At 39.5% G+C, this 19,558-nt stretch overlaps 1 non-coding gene across 1 annotated transcript; it reads right to left on the minus strand.

Annotated features, from left to right (window-relative positions):
• Window positions 1-18,676: 18,676 nt before the first annotated feature.
• On the minus strand, window positions 18,677-18,748 carry TRNAI-UAU (transfer RNA isoleucine (anticodon UAU)). Its single transcript has one exon. It is a non-coding gene; the product is annotated as a tRNA-Ile (tRNA).
• Window positions 18,749-19,558: the final 810 nt, after the last annotated feature.

Raw genomic sequence — 19,558 nt, forward strand, 5'->3', positions numbered from 1 at the left:
AATTAACTTTAAAACATGACAGCATCAATCTTATGATCAAGTGACAGGCACCAAAAGTTTAGTGTTTCAACCCCACTCTAGAATGATTCATTCCAAACATGAAACGGGCAAAGCATACACAGACCAAAAAGAAAAGAGTGAAAAAGGTAAAAAATGTGAAATAATCTTTACCTTTCCTGCGAAAAACCCTTACATGCACACCCCAACTGCAGATTGAAGAGAAAAATAAATAAATCATTAAATACGTCAAAAGAGGACAAAAGAAGATTTCCATGAAAACAGTCTAAAATCTGTTTAATCACAAAGACATGTTGAAAGAGTGGAAAAATGCAAAATCTCTTGAAACTAGCCAACGACCACCCTTTGACTCAAAACCAAGAAAAGCTGAGATAAGAATGGTAAGAAAAGAAAGAGAATGGAAAACACAAAAGAGCAAATTTCTCTAAAAATGGGTTTGAAATTTGACTGCCAGTTAAATCTCAAAGATTAAACAAAACCCAAGCAAAACAGTTTAGCAGAGGATGGTTTCGATCCATCGACCTCTGGGTTATGGGCCCAGCACGCTTCCGCTGCACCACTCTGCTGATGCTTAAAATGTAGTCATCCTCACAGCTGTCTCTACTTCTTACCGGAAGCAGTGTTAAAGTGGGAACTGTATAAGTGGGGAGATATCGAGAGACAAAAATCCCTCAACTCTGTGGACATCAAGAGCTGTCTCTGTGGCGCAATCGGTTAGCGCGTTCGGCTGTTAACCGAAAGGTTGGTGGTTCAAGCCCACCCAGGGACGTGAGTTCACTGTGTACAAGATGACACGGTCGCAGTAGCTTTTTCTCTAAGAAGTTGAAAATAAGCCTGTAGTAATCAAACTGAAAAACAGTGGCTCTATGCTGATTAACCCAAGTAGAGATGCTTCTCAAAACCATGTCTAAAGGGTGAGGCAAACACTTTTCTGTGACAATGGTTTCAATTTGAAACGTCACCACAAACTTTTTGAGAAGTGAGCGGGAACACTACCCATTGGAAATTGGGATCGGTCAAAGAAAAGATTAGAAGGACACTGCTTGTATCCTTTGTCCTCGGGGACATGTCTTGAATTGTTTCAAACACATATCATCCTGCATAAGCTTGTAAGTTCAAACCCACTCCAGGACCGTGCATTTTCAATATGGGAGGGGCCAAGCACGTGTTAGCCAAGAAGCCAAAAGCACAAAATTCCACATTTTTCCCACAAAAAACAACAAAAACATGGAACCCAGAGCAATATTGGACAAACGTTAAAAGCAGTGGAAGACAGCATGAGTTGTTGTTATTTTTTTCAATGAAAATGTTTTGAAATTTGACCATTCAAGCAAACATGTGAAATCATGAGACAATGCAATTTTACTTGAAGCTTAGAGTCCACATACAAGCAATTAACTTTAAAACATGACAGCATCAATCTTATGATCAAGTGACAGGCACCAAAAGTTTAGTGTTTCAACCCCACTCTAGAATGATTCATTCCAAACATGAAACGGGCAAAGCATACACAGACCAAAAAGAAAAGAGTGAAAAAGGTAAAAAATGTGAAATAATCTTTACCTTTCCTGCGAAAAACCCTTACATGCACACCCCAACTGCAGATTGAAGAGAAAAATAAATAAATCATTAAATACGTCAAAAGAGGACAAAAGAAGATTTCCATGAAAACAGTCTAAAATCTGTTTAATCACAAAGACATGTTGAAAGAGTGGAAAAATGCAAAATCTCTTGAAACTAGCCAACGACCACCCTTTGACTCAAAACCAAGAAAAGCTGAGATAAGAATGGTAAGAAAAGAAAGAGAATGGAAAACACAAAAGAGCAAATTTCTCTAAAAATGGGTTTGAAATTTGACTGCCAGTTAAATCTCAAAGATTAAACAAAACCCAAGCAAAACAGTTTAGCAGAGGATGGTTTCGATCCATCGACCTCTGGGTTATGGGCCCAGCACGCTTCCGCTGCACCACTCTGCTGATGCTTAAAATGTAGTCATCCTCACAGCTGTCTCTACTTCTTACCGGAAGCAGTGTTAAAGTGGGAACTGTATAAGTGGGAAGATATCGAGAGACAAAAATCCCTCAACTCGGTGGACATCAAGAGCTGTCTCTGTGGCGCAATCGGTTAGCGTGTTCGGCTGTTAACCGAAAGGTTGGTGGTTCAAGCCCACCCAGGTACGTGAGTTCACTGTGTACAAGATGACACGGTCGCAGTAGCTTTTTCTCTAAGAAGTTGAAAATAAGCCTGTTGTAATCAAACTGAAAAACAGTGGCTCTATGCTGATAAACCCAAGTAGAGATGCTTCTCAAAACCATGTCTAAAGGGTGAGGAAAACACTTTTCTGTGACAATGGTTTCAATTTGAAACGTCACCACAAACTTTTTGAGAAGTGAGCGGGAACACTACCCATTGGAAATTGGGATCGGTCAAAGAAAAGATTAGAAGGACACTGCTTGTATCCTTTGTCCTCGGGGACATGTCTTGAATTGTTTCAAACACATATCATCCTGCATAAGCTTGTAAGTTCAAACCCACTCCAGGACCGTGCATTTTCAATATGGGAGGGGCCAAGCACGTGTTAGCCAAGAAGCCAAAAGCACAAAATTCCAAATTTTTCCCACAAAAAAACAACAAAAACATGGAACCCAGAGCAATATTGGACAAACGTTAAAAGCAGTGGAAGACAGCATGAGTTGTTGTTATTTTTTTCAATGAAAATGTTTTGAAATTTGACCATTCAAGCAAACATGTGAAATCATGAGACAATGCAATTTTACTTGAAGCTTAGAGTCCACATACAAGCAATTAACTTTAAAACATGACAGCATCAATCTTATGATCAAGTGACAGGCACCAAAAGTTTAGTGTTTCAACCCCACTCTAGAATGATTCATTCCAAACATGAAACGGGCAAAGCATACACAGACCAAAAAGAAAAGAGTGAAAAAGGTAAAAAATGTGAAATAATCTTTACCTTTCCTGCGAAAAACCCTTACATGCACACCCCAACTGCAGATTGAAGAGAAAAATAAATAAATCATTAAATACGTCAAAAGAGGAAAAGAAGATTTCCATGAAAACAGTCTAAAATCTGTTTAATCACAAAGACATGTTGAAAGAGTGGAAAAATGCAAAATCTCTTGAAACTAGCCAACGACCACCCTTTGACTCAAAACCAAGAAAAGCTGAGATAAGAATGGTAAGAAAAGAAAGAGAATGGAAAACACAAAAGAGCAAATTTCTCTCAAAAATGGGTTTGAAATTTGACTGCCAGTTAAATCTCAAAGATTAAACAAAACCCAAGCAAAACAGTTTAGCAGAGGATGGTTTCGATCCATCGACCTCTGGGTTATGGGCCCAGCACGCTTCCGCTGCGCCACTCTGCTGATGCTTAAAATGTAGTCATCCTCACAGCTGTCTCTACTTCTTACCGGAAGCAGTGTTAAAGTGGGAACTGTATAAGTGGGGAGATATCGAGAGACAAAAATCCCTCAACTCTGTGGACATCAAGAGCTGTCTCTGTGGCGCAATCGGTTAGCGCGTTCGGCTGTTAACTGAAAGGTTGGTGGTTCAAGCCCACCCAGGGACGTGGTTCAAACCCACCCAGGGACGTGAGTTCACTGTGTACAAGATGACACGGTCGCAGTAGCTTTTTCTCTAAGAAGTTGAAAATAAGCCTGTAGTAATCAAACTGAAAAACAGTGCTGATTAACCCAAGTAGAGATGCTTCTCAAAACCATGTCTAAAGGGTGAGGCAAACACTTTTCTGTGACAATGGTTTCAATTTGAAACGTCACCACAAACTTTTTGAGAAGTGAGCGGGAACACTACCCATTGGAAATTGGGATCGGTCAAAGAAAAGATTAGAAGGACACTGCTTGTATCCTTTGTCCTCGGGGACATGTCTTGAATTGTTTCAAACACATATCATCCTGCATAAGCTTGTAAGTTCAAACCCACTCCAGGACCGTGCATTTTCAATATGGGAGGGGCCAAGCACGTGTTAGCCAAGAAGCCAAAAGCACAAAATTCCACATTTTTCCCACAAAAAAACAACAAAAAACATGGAACCCAGAGCAATATTGGACAAACGTTAAAAGCAGTGGAAGACAGCATGAGCTGTTGTTATTTTTTTCAATGAAAATTTTTTGAAATTTGACTATTCAAGCAAACATGTGAAATCATGAGACAATGCAATTTTACTTGAAGCTTAGAGTCCACATACAAGCAATTAACTTTAAAACATGACAGCATCAATCTTATGATCAAGTGACAGGCACCAAAAGTTTAGTGTTTCAACCCCACTCTAGAATGATTCATTCCAAACATGAAATGGGCAAAGCATACACAGACCAAAAAGAAAAGAGTGAAAAAGGTAAAAAATGTGAAATAATCTTTACCTTTCCTGCGAAAAACCCTTACATGCACACCCCAACTGCAGATTGAAGAGAAAAATAAAGAAATCATTAAATACGTCAAAAGAGGACAAAAGAAGATTTCCATGAAAACAGTCTAAAATCTGTTTAATCACAAAGACATGTTGAAAGAGTGGAAAAATGCAAAATCTCTTGAAACTAACCAACGACCACCCTTTGACTCAAAACCAAGAAAAGCTGAGATAAGAATGGTAAGAAAAGAAAGAGAATGGAAAACACAAAAGAGCAAATTTCTCTCAAAAATGGGTTTGACATTTGACCCTCTGGGTTATGGGCCCAGCACGCTTCCGCTGCGCCACTCTGCTGATACTTAAAATGTAGTCATCCTCACAGCTGTCTCTACTTCTTACCGGAAGCAGTGTTAAAGTGGGAACTGTATAAGTGAGGAGATATCGAGAGACAAAAATCCCTCAACTCTGTGGACATCAAGAGCTGTCTCTGTGGCGCAATCGGTTAGCACGTTCTGCTGTTAACCGAAAGGTTGGTGGTTCAAGCCCACCCAGGGACGTGAGTTCACTGTGTACAAGATGACATGGTTGCCGTAGCTTTTTCTCTAAGAAGTTGAAAATAAGCCTGTAGTAATCAAACTGAAAAACAGTGGCTCTATGCTGATTAACCCAAGATAGAGATGCTTCTCAAAACCATGTCTAAAGGGTGAGGCAAACACTTTTTTGTGACAATGGTTTCAATTTGAAACGTCACCACAAACTTTTTGAGAAGTGAGCGGGAACACTACCCATTGGAAATTGGGATCGGTCAAAGAAAATATTAGAAGGACACTGCTTGTATCCTTTGTCCACGGGGACATGTCTTGAATTATTTCAAACACATATCATCCTGCATAAGCTTGTAAGTTCAAACCCACTCCAGGACCGTGCATTTTCAATATGGGAGGGGCCAAGCACGTGTTAGCCAAGAAGCCAAAAGCACAAAATTCCACATTTTTCCCACAAAAAAACAACAAAAAACATGGAACCCAGAGCAATATTGGACAAACGTTAAAAGCAGTGGAAGACAGCATGAGTTGTTGTTATTTTTTTCAATGAAAATGTTTTGAAATTTGACCATTCAAGCAAACATGTGAAATCATGAGACAATGCAATTTTACTTGAAGCTTAGAGTCCACATACAAGCAATTAACTTTAAAACATGACAGCATCAATCTTATGATCAAGTGACAGGCACCAAAAGTTTAGTGTTTCAACCCCACTCTAGAATGATTCATTCCAAACATGAAATGGGCAAAGCATACACAGACCAAAAAGAAAAGAGTGAAAAAGGTAAAAAATGTGAAATAATCTTTACCTTTCCTGCGAAAAACCCTTACATGCACACCCCAACTGCAGATTGAAGAGAAAAATAAAGAAATCATTAAATACGTCAAAAGAGGACAAAAGAAGATTTCCATGAAAACAGTCTAAAATCTGTTTAATCACAAAGACATGTTGAAAGAGTGGAAAAATGCAAAATCTCTTGAAACTAACCAACGACCACCCTTTGACTCAAAACCAAGAAAAGCTGAGATAAGAATGGTAAGAAAAGAAAGAGAATGGAAAACACAAAAGAGCAAATTTCTCTCAAAAATGGGTTTGAAATTTGACTGCCAGTTAAATCTCAAAGATTAAACAAAACCCAAGCAAAACAGTTTAGCAGAGGATGGTTTCGATCCATCGACCTCTGGGTTATGGGCCCAGCACGCTTCCGCTGCGCCACTCTGCTGATGCTTAAAATGTAGTCATCCTCACAGCTGTCTCTACTTCTTACCGGAAGCAGTGTTAAAGTGGGAACTGTATAAGTGGGGAGATATCGAGAGACAAAAATCCCTCAACTCTGTGGACATCAAGAGCTGTCTCTGTGGCGCAATCGGTTAGCGCGTTCGGCTGTTAACCGAAAGGTTGGTGGTTCAAGCCCACCCAGGGACGTGGTTCAAACCCACCCAGGGACGTGAGTTCACTGTGTACAAGATGACACGGTCGCAGTAGCTTTTTCTCTAAGAAGTTGAAAATAAGCCTGTAGTAATCAAACTGAAAAACAGTGCTGATTAACCCAAGTAGAGATGCTTCTCAAAACCATGTCTAAAGGGTGAGGCAAACACTTTTCTGTGACAATGGTTTCAATTTGAAACGTCACCACAAACTTTTTGAGAAGTGAGCGGGAACACTACCCATTGGAAATTGGGATCGGTCAAAGAAAAGATTAGAAGGACACTGCTTGTATCCTTTGTCCTCGGGGACATGTCTTGAATTGTTTCAAACACATATCATCCTGCATAAGCTTGTAAGTTCAAACCCACTCCAGGACCGTGCATTTTCAATATGGGAGGGGCCAAGCACGTGTTAGCCAAGAAGCCAAAAGCACAAAATTCCACATTTTTCCCACAAAAAAACAACAAAAAACATGGAACCCAGAGCAATATTGGACAAACGTTAAAAGCAGTGGAAGACAGCATGAGCTGTTGTTATTTTTTTCAATGAAAATTTTTTGAAATTTGACTATTCAAGCAAACATGTGAAATCATGAGACAATGCAATTTTACTTGAAGCTTAGAGTCCACATACAAGCAATTAACTTTAAAACATGACAGCATCAATCTTATGATCAAGTGACAGGCACCAAAAGTTTAGTGTTTCAACCCCACTCTAGAATGATTCATTCCAAACATGAAATGGGCAAAGCATACACAGACCAAAAAGAAAAGAGTGAAAAAGGTAAAAAATGTGAAATAATCTTTACCTTTCCTGCGAAAAACCCTTACATGCACACCCCAACTGCAGATTGAAGAGAAAAATAAAGAAATCATTAAATACGTCAAAAGAGGACAAAAGAAGATTTCCATGAAAACAGTCTAAAATCTGTTTAATCACAAAGACATGTTGAAAGAGTGGAAAAATGCAAAATCTCTTGAAACTAACCAACGACCACCCTTTGACTCAAAACCAAGAAAAGCTGAGATAAGAATGGTAAGAAAAGAAAGAGAATGGAAAACACAAAAGAGCAAATTTCTCTCAAAAATGGGTTTGACATTTGACCCTCTGGGTTATGGGCCCAGCACGCTTCCGCTGCGCCACTCTGCTGATACTTAAAATGTAGTCATCCTCACAGCTGTCTCTACTTCTTACCGGAAGCAGTGTTAAAGTGGGAACTGTATAAGTGAGGAGATATCGAGAGACAAAAATCCCTCAACTCTGTGGACATCAAGAGCTGTCTCTGTGGCGCAATCGGTTAGCACGTTCTGCTGTTAACCGAAAGGTTGGTGGTTCAAGCCCACCCAGGGACGTGAGTTCACTGTGTACAAGATGACATGGTTGCCGTAGCTTTTTCTCTAAGAAGTTGAAAATAAGCCTGTAGTAATCAAACTGAAAAACAGTGGCTCTATGCTGATTAACCCAAGATAGAGATGCTTCTCAAAACCATGTCTAAAGGGTGAGGCAAACACTTTTTTGTGACAATGGTTTCAATTTGAAACGTCACCACAAACTTTTTGAGAAGTGAGCGGGAACACTACCCATTGGAAATTGGGATCGGTCAAAGAAAATATTAGAAGGACACTGCTTGTATCCTTTGTCCACGGGGACATGTCTTGAATTATTTCAAACACATATCATCCTGCATAAGCTTGTAAGTTCAAACCCACTCCAGGACCGTGCATTTTCAATATGGGAGGGGCCAAGCACGTGTTAGCCAAGAAGCCAAAAGCACAAAATTCCACATTTTTCCCACAAAAAAACAACAAAAAACATGGAACCCAGAGCAATATTGGACAAACGTTAAAAGCAGTGGAAGACAGCATGAGTTGTTGTTATTTTTTTCAATGAAAATGTTTTGAAATTTGACCATTCAAGCAAACATGTGAAATCATGAGACAATGCAATTTTACTTGAAGCTTAGAGTCCACATACAAGCAATTAACTTTAAAACATGACAGCATCAATCTTATGATCAAGTGACAGGCACCAAAAGTTTAGTGTTTCAACCCCACTCTAGAATGATTCATTCCAAACATGAAATGGGCAAAGCATACACAGACCAAAAAGAAAAGAGTGAAAAAGGTAAAAAATGTGAAATAATCTTTACCTTTCCTGCGAAAAACCCTTACATGCACACCCCAACTGCAGATTGAAGAGAAAAATAAAGAAATCATTAAATACGTCAAAAGAGGACAAAAGAAGATTTCCATGAAAACAGTCTAAAATCTGTTTAATCACAAAGACATGTTGAAAGAGTGGAAAAATGCAAAATCTCTTGAAACTAACCAACGACCACCCTTTGACTCAAAACCAAGAAAAGCTGAGATAAGAATGGTAAGAAAAGAAAGAGAATGGAAAACACAAAAGAGCAAATTTCTCTCAAAAATGGGTTTGAAATTTGACTGCCAGTTAAATCTCAAAGATTAAACAAAACCCAAGCAAAACAGTTTAGCAGAGGATGGTTTCGATCCATCGACCTCTGGGTTATGGGCCCAGCACGCTTCCGCTGCGCCACTCTGCTGATGCTTAAAATGTAGTCATCCTCACAGCTGTCTCTACTTCTTACCGGAAGCAGTGTTAAAGTGGGAACTGTATAAGTGGGGAGATATCGAGAGACAAAAATCCCTCAACTCTGTGGACATCAAGAGCTGTCTCTGTGGCGCAATCGGTTAGCGCGTTCGGCTGTTAACCGAAAGGTTGGTGGTTCAAGCCCACCCAGGGACGTGGTTCAAACCCACCCAGGGACGTGAGTTCACTGTGTACAAGATGACACGGTCGCAGTAGCTTTTTCTCTAAGAAGTTGAAAATAAGCCTGTAGTAATCAAACTGAAAAACAGTGCTGATTAACCCAAGTAGAGATGCTTCTCAAAACCATGTCTAAAGGGTGAGGCAAACACTTTTCTGTGACAATGGTTTCAATTTGAAACGTCACCACAAACTTTTTGAGAAGTGAGCGGGAACACTACCCATTGGAAATTGGGATCGGTCAAAGAAAAGATTAGAAGGACACTGCTTGTATCCTTTGTCCTCGGGGACATGTCTTGAATTGTTTCAAACACATATCATCCTGCATAAGCTTGTAAGTTCAAACCCACTCCAGGACCGTGCATTTTCAATATGGGAGGGGCCAAGCACGTGTTAGCCAAGAAGCCAAAAGCACAAAATTCCACATTTTTCCCACAAAAAAACAACAAAAAACATGGAACCCAGAGCAATATTGGACAAACGTTAAAAGCAGTGGAAGACAGCATGAGTTGTTGTTATTTTTTTCAATGAAAATGTTTTGAAATTTGACCATTCAAGCAAACATGTGAAATCATGAGACAATGCAATTTTACTTGAAGCTTAGAGTCCACATACAAGCAATTATTTTTAAAACATGACAGCATCAATCTTATGATCAAGTGACAGGCACCAAAAGTTTAGTGTTTCAACCCCACTCTAGAATGATTCATTCCAAACATGAAACGGGCAAAGCATACACAGACCAAAAAGAAAAGAGTGAAAAAGGTAAAAAATGTGAAATAATCTTTACCTTTCCTGCGAAAAACCCTTACATGCACACCCCAACTGCAGATTGAAGAGAAAAATAAATAAATCATTAAATACGTCAAAAGAGGACAAAAGAAGATTTCCATGAAAACAGTCTAAAATCGGTTTAATCACAAAGACATGTTGAAAGAGTGGAAAAATGCAAAATCTCTTGAAACTAGCCAACGACCACCCTTTGACTCAAAACCAAGAAAAGCTGAGATAAGAATGGTAAGAAAAGAAAGAGAATGGAAAACACAAAAGAGCAAATTTCTCTCAAAAATGGGTTTGAAATTTGACTGCCAGTTAAATCTCAAAGATTAAACAAAACCCAAGCAAAACAGTTTAGCAGAGGATGGTTTCAATCCATCGACCTCTGGGTTATGGGCCCAGCACGCTTCCGCTGCGCCACTCTGCTGATGCTTAAAATGTAGTCATCCTCACAGCTGTCTCTACTTCTTACCGGAAGCAGTGTTAAAGTGGGAACTGTATAAGTGGGGAGATATCGAGAGACAAAAATCCCTCAACTCTATGGACATCAAGAGCTGTCTCTGTGGCGCAATCGGTTAGCGCGTTCGGCTGTTAACCGAAAGGTTGGTGGTTCAAGCCCACCCAGGGACGTGAGTTTACTGTGTACAAGATGACACGGTCGCAGTAGCTTTTTCTCTAAGAAGTTGAAAATAAGCCTGTAGTAATCAAACTGAAAAACAGTGCTGATTAACCCAAGTAGAGATGCTTCTCAAAACCATGTCTAAAGGGTGAGGCAAACACTTTTCTGTGACAATGGTTTCAATTTGAAACGTCACCACAAACTTTTTGAGAAGTGAGCGGGAACACTACCCATTGGAAATTGGGATCGGTCCTTTGTCCTCGGGGACATGTCTTGAATTGTTTCAAACACATATCATCCTGCATAAGCTTGTAAGTTCAAACCCACTCCAGGACCGTGCATTTTCAATATGGGAGGGGCCAAGCACGTGTTAGCCAAGAAGCCAAAAGCACAAAATTCCACATTTTTCCCACAAAAAAACAACAAAAACATGGAACCCAGAGCAATATTGGACAAACGTTAAAAGCAGTGGAAGACAGCATGAGTTGTTGTTATTTTTTTTCAATGAAAATTTTTGAAATTTGACCATTCAAGCAAACATGTGAAATCATGAGACAATGCAATTTTACTTTAAGCTTAGAGTCCAGATACAAGCAATTAACTTTAAAACATGACAGCATCAATCTTATGATCAAGTGACAGGCACCAAAAGTTTAGTGTTTCAACCCCACTCTAGAATGATTCATTCCAAACATGAAATGGGCAAAGCATACACAGACCAAAAAGAAAAGAGTGAAAAGGGTAAAAAATTTAAATAATCTTTACCTTTCCTGCGAAAAACCCTTACATGCACACCCAAACTGCAGATTGAAGAGAAAAATAAATAAATCATTAAATACGTCAAAAGAGGACAAAAGAAGATTTCCATGAAAACAGTCTAAAATCTGTTTAATCACAAAGACATGTTGAAAGAGTGGAAAAATGCAAAATCTCTTGAAACTAGCCAATGACCACCCTTTGACTCAAAACCAAGAAAAGCTGAGATAAGAATGGTAAGAAAAGAAAGAGAATGGAAAACACAAAAGAGCAAATTTCTCTCAAAAATGGGTTTGAAATTTGACTGCCAGTTAAATCTCAAAGATTAAACAAAACCCAAGCAAAACAGTTTAGCAGAGGATGGTTTCGATCCATCGACCTCTGGGTTATGGGCCCAGCACGCTTCCGCTGCGCCACTCTGCTGATGCTTAAAATGTAGTCATCCTCACAGCTGTCTCTACTTCTTACCGGAAGCAGTGTTAAAGTGGGAACTGTATAAGTGGGGAGATATCGAGAGACAAAAATCCCTCAACTCTGTGGACATCAAGAGCTGTCTCTGTGGTGAAATCGGTTAGCGCGTTCGGCTGTTAACCGAAAGGTTGGTGGTTCAAGCCCACCCAGGGACGTGAGTTCACTGTGTACAAGATGACACGGTCGCAGTAGCTTTTTCTCTAAGAAGTTGAAAATAAGCCTGTAGTAATCAAACTGAAAAACAGTGCTGATTAACCCAAGTAGAGATGCTTCTCAAAACCATGTCTAAAGGGTGAGGCAAACACTTTTCTGTGACAATGGTTTCAATTTGAAACGTCACCACAAACTTTTTGAGAAGTGAGCGGGAACACTACCCATTGGAAATTGGGATCGGTCAAAGAAAAGATTAGAAGGACACTGCTTGTATCCTTTGTCCTCGGGGACATGTCTTGAATTGTTTCAAACACATATCATCCTGCATAAGCTTGTAAGTTCAAACCCACTCCAGGACCGTGCATTTTCAATATGGGAGGGGCCAAGCACGTGTTAGCCAAGAAGCCAAAAGCACAAAATTCCACATTTTTCCCACAAAAAAACAACAAAAAACATGGAACCCAGAGCAATATTGGACAAACGTTAAAAGCAGTGGAAGACAGCATGAGCTGTTGTTATTTTTTTCAATGAAAATTTTTTGAAATTTGACTATTCAAGCAAACATGTGAAATCATGAGACAATGCAATTTTACTTGAAGCTTAGAGTCCACATACAAGCAATTAACTTTAAAACATGACAGCATCAATCTTATGATCAAGTGACAGGCATCAAAAGTTTAGTGTTTCAACCCCACTCTAGAATGATTCATTCCAAACATGAAATGGGCAAAGCATACACAGACCAAAAAGAAAAGAGTGAAAAAGGTAAAAAATGTGAAATAATCTTTACCTTTCCTGCGAAAAACCCTTACATGCACACCCCAACTGCAGATTGAAGAGAAAAATAAAGAAATCATTAAATACGTCAAAAGAGGACAAAAGAAGATTTCCATGAAAACAGTCTAAAATCTGTTTAATCACAAAGACATGTTGAAAGAGTGGAAAAATGCAAAATCTCTTGAAACTAACCAACGACCACCCTTTGACTCAAAACCAAGAAAAGCTGAGATAAGAATGGTAAGAAAAGAAAGAGAATGGAAAACACAAAAGAGCAAATTTCTCTCAAAAATGGGTTTGACATTTGACCCTCTGGGTTATGGGCCCAGCACGCTTCCGCTGCGCCACTCTGCTGATACTTAAAATGTAGTCATCCTCACAGCTGTCTCTACTTCTTACCGGAAGCAGTGTTAAAGTGGGAACTGTATAAGTGAGGAGATATCGAGAGACAAAAATCCCTCAACTCTGTGGACATCAAGAGCTGTCTCTGTGGCGCAATCGGTTAGCACGTTCTGCTGTTAACCGAAAGGTTGGTGGTTCAAGCCCACCCAGGGACGTGAGTTCACTGTGTACAAGATGACATGGTTGCCGTAGCTTTTTCTCTAAGAAGTTGAAAATAAGCCTGTAGTAATCAAACTGAAAAACAGTGGCTCTATGCTGATTAACCCAAGATAGAGATGCTTCTCAAAACCATGTCTAAAGGGTGAGGCAAACACTTTTTTGTGACAATGGTTTCAATTTGAAACGTCACCACAAACTTTTTGAGAAGTGAGCGGGAACACTACCCATTGGAAATTGGGATCGGTCAAAGAAAATATTAGAAGGACACTGCTTGTATCCTTTGTCCACGGGGACATGTCTTGAATTATTTCAAACACATATCATCCTGCATAAGCTTGTAAGTTCAAACCCACTCCAGGACCGTGCATTTTCAATATGGGAGGGGCCAAGCACGTGTTAGCCAAGAAGCCAAAAGCACAAAATTCCACATTTTTCCCACAAAAAAACAACAAAAAACATGGAACCCAGAGCAATATTGGACAAACGTTAAAAGCAGTGGAAGACAGCATGAGTTGTTGTTATTTTTTTCAATGAAAATGTTTTGAAATTTGACCATTCAAGCAAACATGTGAAATCATGAGACAATGCAATTTTACTTGAAGCTTAGAGTCCACATACAAGCAATTAACTTTAAAACATGACAGCATCAATCTTATGATCAAGTGACAGGCACCAAAAGTTTAGTGTTTCAACCCCACTCTAGAATGATTCATTCCAAACATGAAATGGGCAAAGCATACACAGACCAAAAAGAAAAGAGTGAAAAAGGTAAAAAATGTGAAATAATCTTTACCTTTCCTGCGAAAAACCCTTACATGCACACCCCAACTGCAGATTGAAGAGAAAAATAAAGAAATCATTAAATACGTCAAAAGAGGACAAAAGAAGATTTCCATGAAAACAGTCTAAAATCTGTTTAATCACAAAGACATGTTGAAAGAGTGGAAAAATGCAAAATCTCTTGAAACTAACCAACGACCACCCTTTGACTCAAAACCAAGAAAAGCTGAGATAAGAATGGTAAGAAAAGAAAGAGAATGGAAAACACAAAAGAGCAAATTTCTCTCAAAAATGGGTTTGAAATTTGACTGCCAGTTAAATCTCAAAGATTAAACAAAACCCAAGCAAAACAGTTTAGCAGAGGATGGTTTCGATCCATCGACCTCTGGGTTATGGGCCCAGCACGCTTCCGCTGCGCCACTCTGCTGATGCTTAAAATGTAGTCATCCTCACAGCTGTCTCTACTTCTTACCGGAAGCAGTGTTAAAGTGGGAACTGTATAAGTGGGGAGATATCGAGAGACAAAAATCCCTCAACTCTGTGGACATCAAGAGCTGTCTCTGTGGCGCAATCGGTTAGCGCGTTCGGCTGTTAACCGAAAGGTTGGTGGTTCAAGCCCACCCAGGGACGTGGTTCAAACCCACCCAGGGACGTGAGTTCACTGTGTACAAGATGACACGGTCGCAGTAGCTTTTTCTCTAAGAAGTTGAAAATAAGCCTGTAGTAATCAAACTGAAAAACAGTGCTGATTAACCCAAGTAGAGATGCTTCTCAAAACCATGTCTAAAGGGTGAGGCAAACACTTTTCTGTGACAATGGTTTCAATTTGAAACGTCACCACAAACTTTTTGAGAAGTGAGCGGGAACACTACCCATTGGAAATTGGGATCGGTCAAAGAAAAGATTAGAAGGACACTGCTTGTATCCTTTGTCCTCGGGGACATGTCTTGAATTGTTTCAAACACATATCATCCTGCATAAGCTTGTAAGTTCAAACCCACTCCAGGACCGTGCATTTTCAATATGGGAGGGGCCAAGCACGTGTTAGCCAAGAAGCCAAAAGCACAAAATTCCACATTTTTCCCACAAAAAAACAACAAAAAACATGGAACCCAGAGCAATATTGGACAAACGTTAAAAGCAGTGGAAGACAGCATGAGTTGTTGTTATTTTTTTCAATGAAAATGTTTTGAAATTTGACCATTCAAGCAAACATGTGAAATCATGAGACAATGCAATTTTACTTGAAGCTTAGAGTCCACATACAAGCAATTATTTTTAAAACATGACAGCATCAATCTTATGATCAAGTGACAGGCACCAAAAGTTTAGTGTTTCAACCCCACTCTAGAATGATTCATTCCAAACATGAAACGGGCAAAGCATACACAGACCAAAAAGAAAAGAGTGAAAAAGGTAAAAAATGTGAAATAATCTTTACCTTTCCTGCGAAAAACCCTTACATGCACACCCCAACTGCAGATTGAAGAGAAAAATAAATAAATCATTAAATACGTCAAAAGAGGACAAAAGAAGATTTCCATGAAAACAGTCTAAAATCGGTTTAATCACAAAGACATGTTGAAAGAGTGGAAAAATGCAAAATCTCTTGAAACTAGCCAACGACCACCCTTTGACTCAAAACCAAGAAAAGCTGAGATAAGAATGGTAAGAAAAGAAAGAGAATGGAAAACACAAAAGAGCAAATTTCTCTCAAAAATGGGTTTGAAATTTGACTGCCAGTTAAATCTCAAAGATTAAACAAAACCCAAGCAAAACAGTTTAGCAGAGGATGGTTTCAATCCATCGACCTCTGGGTTATGGGCCCAGCACGCTTCCGCTGCGCCACTCTGCTGATGCTTAAAATGTAGTCATCCTCACAGCTGTCTCTACTTCTTACCGGAAGCAGTGTTAAAGTGGGAACTGTATAAGTGGGGAGATATCGAGAGACAAAAATCCCTCAACTCTGTGGACATCAAGAGCTGTCTCTGTGGCGCAATCGGTTAGCGCGTTCGGCTGTTAACCGAAAGGTTGGTGGTTCAAGCCCACCCAGGGACGTGGTTCAAACCCACCCAGGGACGTGAGTTCACTGTGTACAAGATGACACGGTCGCAGTAGCTTTTTCTCTAAGAAGTTGAAAATAAGCCTGTAGTAATCAAACTGAAAAACAGTGCTGATTAACCCAAGTAGAGATGCTTCTCAAAACCATGTCTAAAGGGTGAGGCAAACACTTTTCTGTGACAATGGTTTCAATTTGAAACGTCACCACAAACTTTTTGAGAAGTGAGCGGGAACACTACCCATTGGAAATTGGGATCGGTCAAAGAAAAGATTAGAAGGACACTGCTTGTATCCTTTGTCCTCGGGGACATGTCTTGAATTGTTTCAAACACATATCATCCTGCATAAGCTTGTAAGTTCAAACCCACTCCAGGACCGTGCATTTTCAATATGGGAGGGGCCAAGCACGTGTTAGCCAAGAAGCCAAAAGCACAAAATTCCACATTTTTCCCACAAAAAAACAACAAAAAACATGGAACCCAGAGCAATATTGGACAAACGTTAAAAGCAGTGGAAGACAGCATGAGTTGTTGTTATTTTTTTCAATGAAAATGTTTTGAAATTTGACCATTCAAGCAAACATGTGAAATCATGAGACAATGCAATTTTACTTGAAGCTTAGAGTCCACATACAAGCAATTATTTTTAAAACATGACAGCATCAATCTTATGATCAAGTGACAGGCACCAAAAGTTTAGTGTTTCAACCCCACTCTAGAATGATTCATTCCAAACATGAAACGGGCAAAGCATACACAGACCAAAAAGAAAAGAGTGAAAAAGGTAAAAAATGTGAAATAATCTTTACCTTTCCTGCGAAAAACCCTTACATGCACACCCCAACTGCAGATTGAAGAGAAAAATAAATAAATCATTAAATACGTCAAAAGAGGACAAAAGAAGATTTCCATGAAAACAGTCTAAAATCGGTTTAATCACAAAGACATGTTGAAAGAGTGGAAAAATGCAAAATCTCTTGAAACTAGCCAACGACCACCCTTTGACTCAAAACCAAGAAAAGCTGAGATAAGAATGGTAAGAAAAGAAAGAGAATGGAAAACACAAAAGAGCAAATTTCTCTCAAAAATGGGTTTGAAATTTGACTGCCAGTTAAATCTCAAAGATTAAACAAAACCCAAGCAAAACAGTTTAGCAGAGGATGGTTTCAATCCATCGACCTCTGGGTTATGGGCCCAGCACGCTTCCGCTGCGCCACTCTGCTGATGCTTAAAATGTAGTCATCCTCACAGCTGTCTCTACTTCTTACCGGAAGCAGTGTTAAAGTGGGAACTGTATAAGTGGGGAGATATCGAGAGACAAAAATCCCTCAACTCTGTGGACATCAAGAGCTGTCTCTGTGGCGCAATCGGTTAGCGCGTTCGGCTGTTAACCGAAAGGTTGGTGGTTCAAGCCCACCCAGGGACGTGAGTTTACTGTGTACAAGATGACACGGTCGCAGTAGCTTTTTCTCTAAGAAGTTGAAAATAAGCCTGTAGTAATCAAACTGAAAAACAGTGCTGATTAACCCAAGTAGAGATGCTTCTCAAAACCATGTCTAAAGGGTGAGGCAAACACTTTTCTGTGACAATGGTTTCAATTTGAAACGTCACCACAAACTTTTTGAGAAGTGAGCGGGAACACTACCCATTGGAAATTGGGATCGGTCAAAGAAAAGATTAGAAGGACACTGCTTGTATCCTTTGTCCTCGGGGACATGTCTTGAATTGTTTCAAACACATATCATCCTGCATAAGCTTGTAAGTTCAAACCCACTCCAGGACCGTGCATTTTCAATATGGGAGGGGCCAAGCACGTGTTAGCCAAGAAGCCAAAAGCACAAAATTCCAAATTTTTCCCACAAAAAAACAACAAAAAACATGGAACCCAGAGCAATATTGGACAAACGTTAAAAGCAGTGGAAGACAGCATGAGTTGTTGTTATTTTTTTCAATGAAAATGTTTTGAAATTTGACCATTCAAGCAAACATGTGAAATCATGAGACAATGCAATTTTACTTGAAGCTTAGAGTCCACATACAAGCAATTATTTTTAAAACATGACAGCATCAATCTTATGATCAAGTGACAGGCACCAAAAGTTTAGTGTTTCAACCCCACTCTAGAATGATTCATTCCAAACATGAAACGGGCAAAGCATACACAGACCAAAAAGAAAAGAGTGAAAAAGGTAAAAAATGTGAAATAATCTTTACCTTTCCTGCGAAAAACCCTTACATGCACACCCCAACTGCAGATTGAAGAGAAAAATAAATAAATCATTAAATACGTCAAAAGAGGACAAAAGAAGATTTCCATGAAAACAGTCTAAAATCTGTTTAATCACAAAGACATGTTGAAAGAGTGGAAAAATGCAAAATCTCTTGAAACTAGCCAACGACCACCCTTTGACTCAAAACCAAGAAAAGCTGAGATAAGAATGGTAAGAAAAGAAAGAGAATGGAAAACACAAAAGAGCAAATTTCTCTCAAAAATGGGTTTGAAATTTGACTGCCAGTTAAATCTCAAAGATTAAACAAAACCCAAGCAAAACAGTTTAGCAGAGGATGGTTTCGATCCATCGACCTCTGGGTTATAGGCCCAGCACGCTTCCGCTGCGCCACTCTGCTGATGCTTAAAATGTAGTCATCCTCACAGCTGTCTCTACTTCTTACCGGAAGCAGTGTTAAAGTGGGAACTGTATAAGTGGGGAGATATCGAGAGACAAAAATCCCTCAACTCTGTGGACATCAAGAGCTGTCTCTGTGGTGCAATCGGTTAGCGCGTTCGGCTGTTAACCGAAAGGTTGGTGGTTCAAGCCCACCCAGGGACGTGAGTTTACTGTGTACAAGATGACACGGTCGCAGTAGCTTTTTCTCTAAGAAGTTGAAAATAAGCCTGTAGTAATCAAACTGAAAAACAGTGCTGATTAACCCAAGTAGAGATGCTTCTCAAAACCATGTCTAAAGGGTGAGGCAAACACTTTTCTGTGACAATGGTTTCAATTTGAAACGTCACCACAAACTTTTTGAGAAGTGAGCGGGAACACTACCCATTGGAAATTGGGATCGGTCAAAGAAAAGATTAGAAGGACACTGCTTGTATCCTTTGTCCTCGGGGACATGTCTTGAATTGTTTCAAACACATATCATCCTGCATAAGCTTGTAAGTTCAAACCCACTCCAGGACCGTGCATTTTCAATATGGGAGGGGCCAAGCACGTGTTAGCCAAGAAGCCAAAAGCACAAAATTCCACATTTTTCCCACAAAAAAACAACAAAAAACATGGAACCCAGAGCAATATTGGACAAACGTTAAAAGCAGTGGAAGACAGCATGAGTTGTTGTTATTTTTTTCAATGAAAATGTTTTGAAATTTGACCATTCAAGCAAACATGTGAAATCATGAGACAATGCAATTTTACTTGAAGCTTAGAGTCC

This window comes from Pelobates fuscus, chromosome 2 (genome assembly GCF_036172605.1).
Source record: "Pelobates fuscus isolate aPelFus1 chromosome 2, aPelFus1.pri, whole genome shotgun sequence".
NCBI lineage: Eukaryota > Metazoa > Chordata > Amphibia > Anura > Pelobatidae > Pelobates > Pelobates fuscus.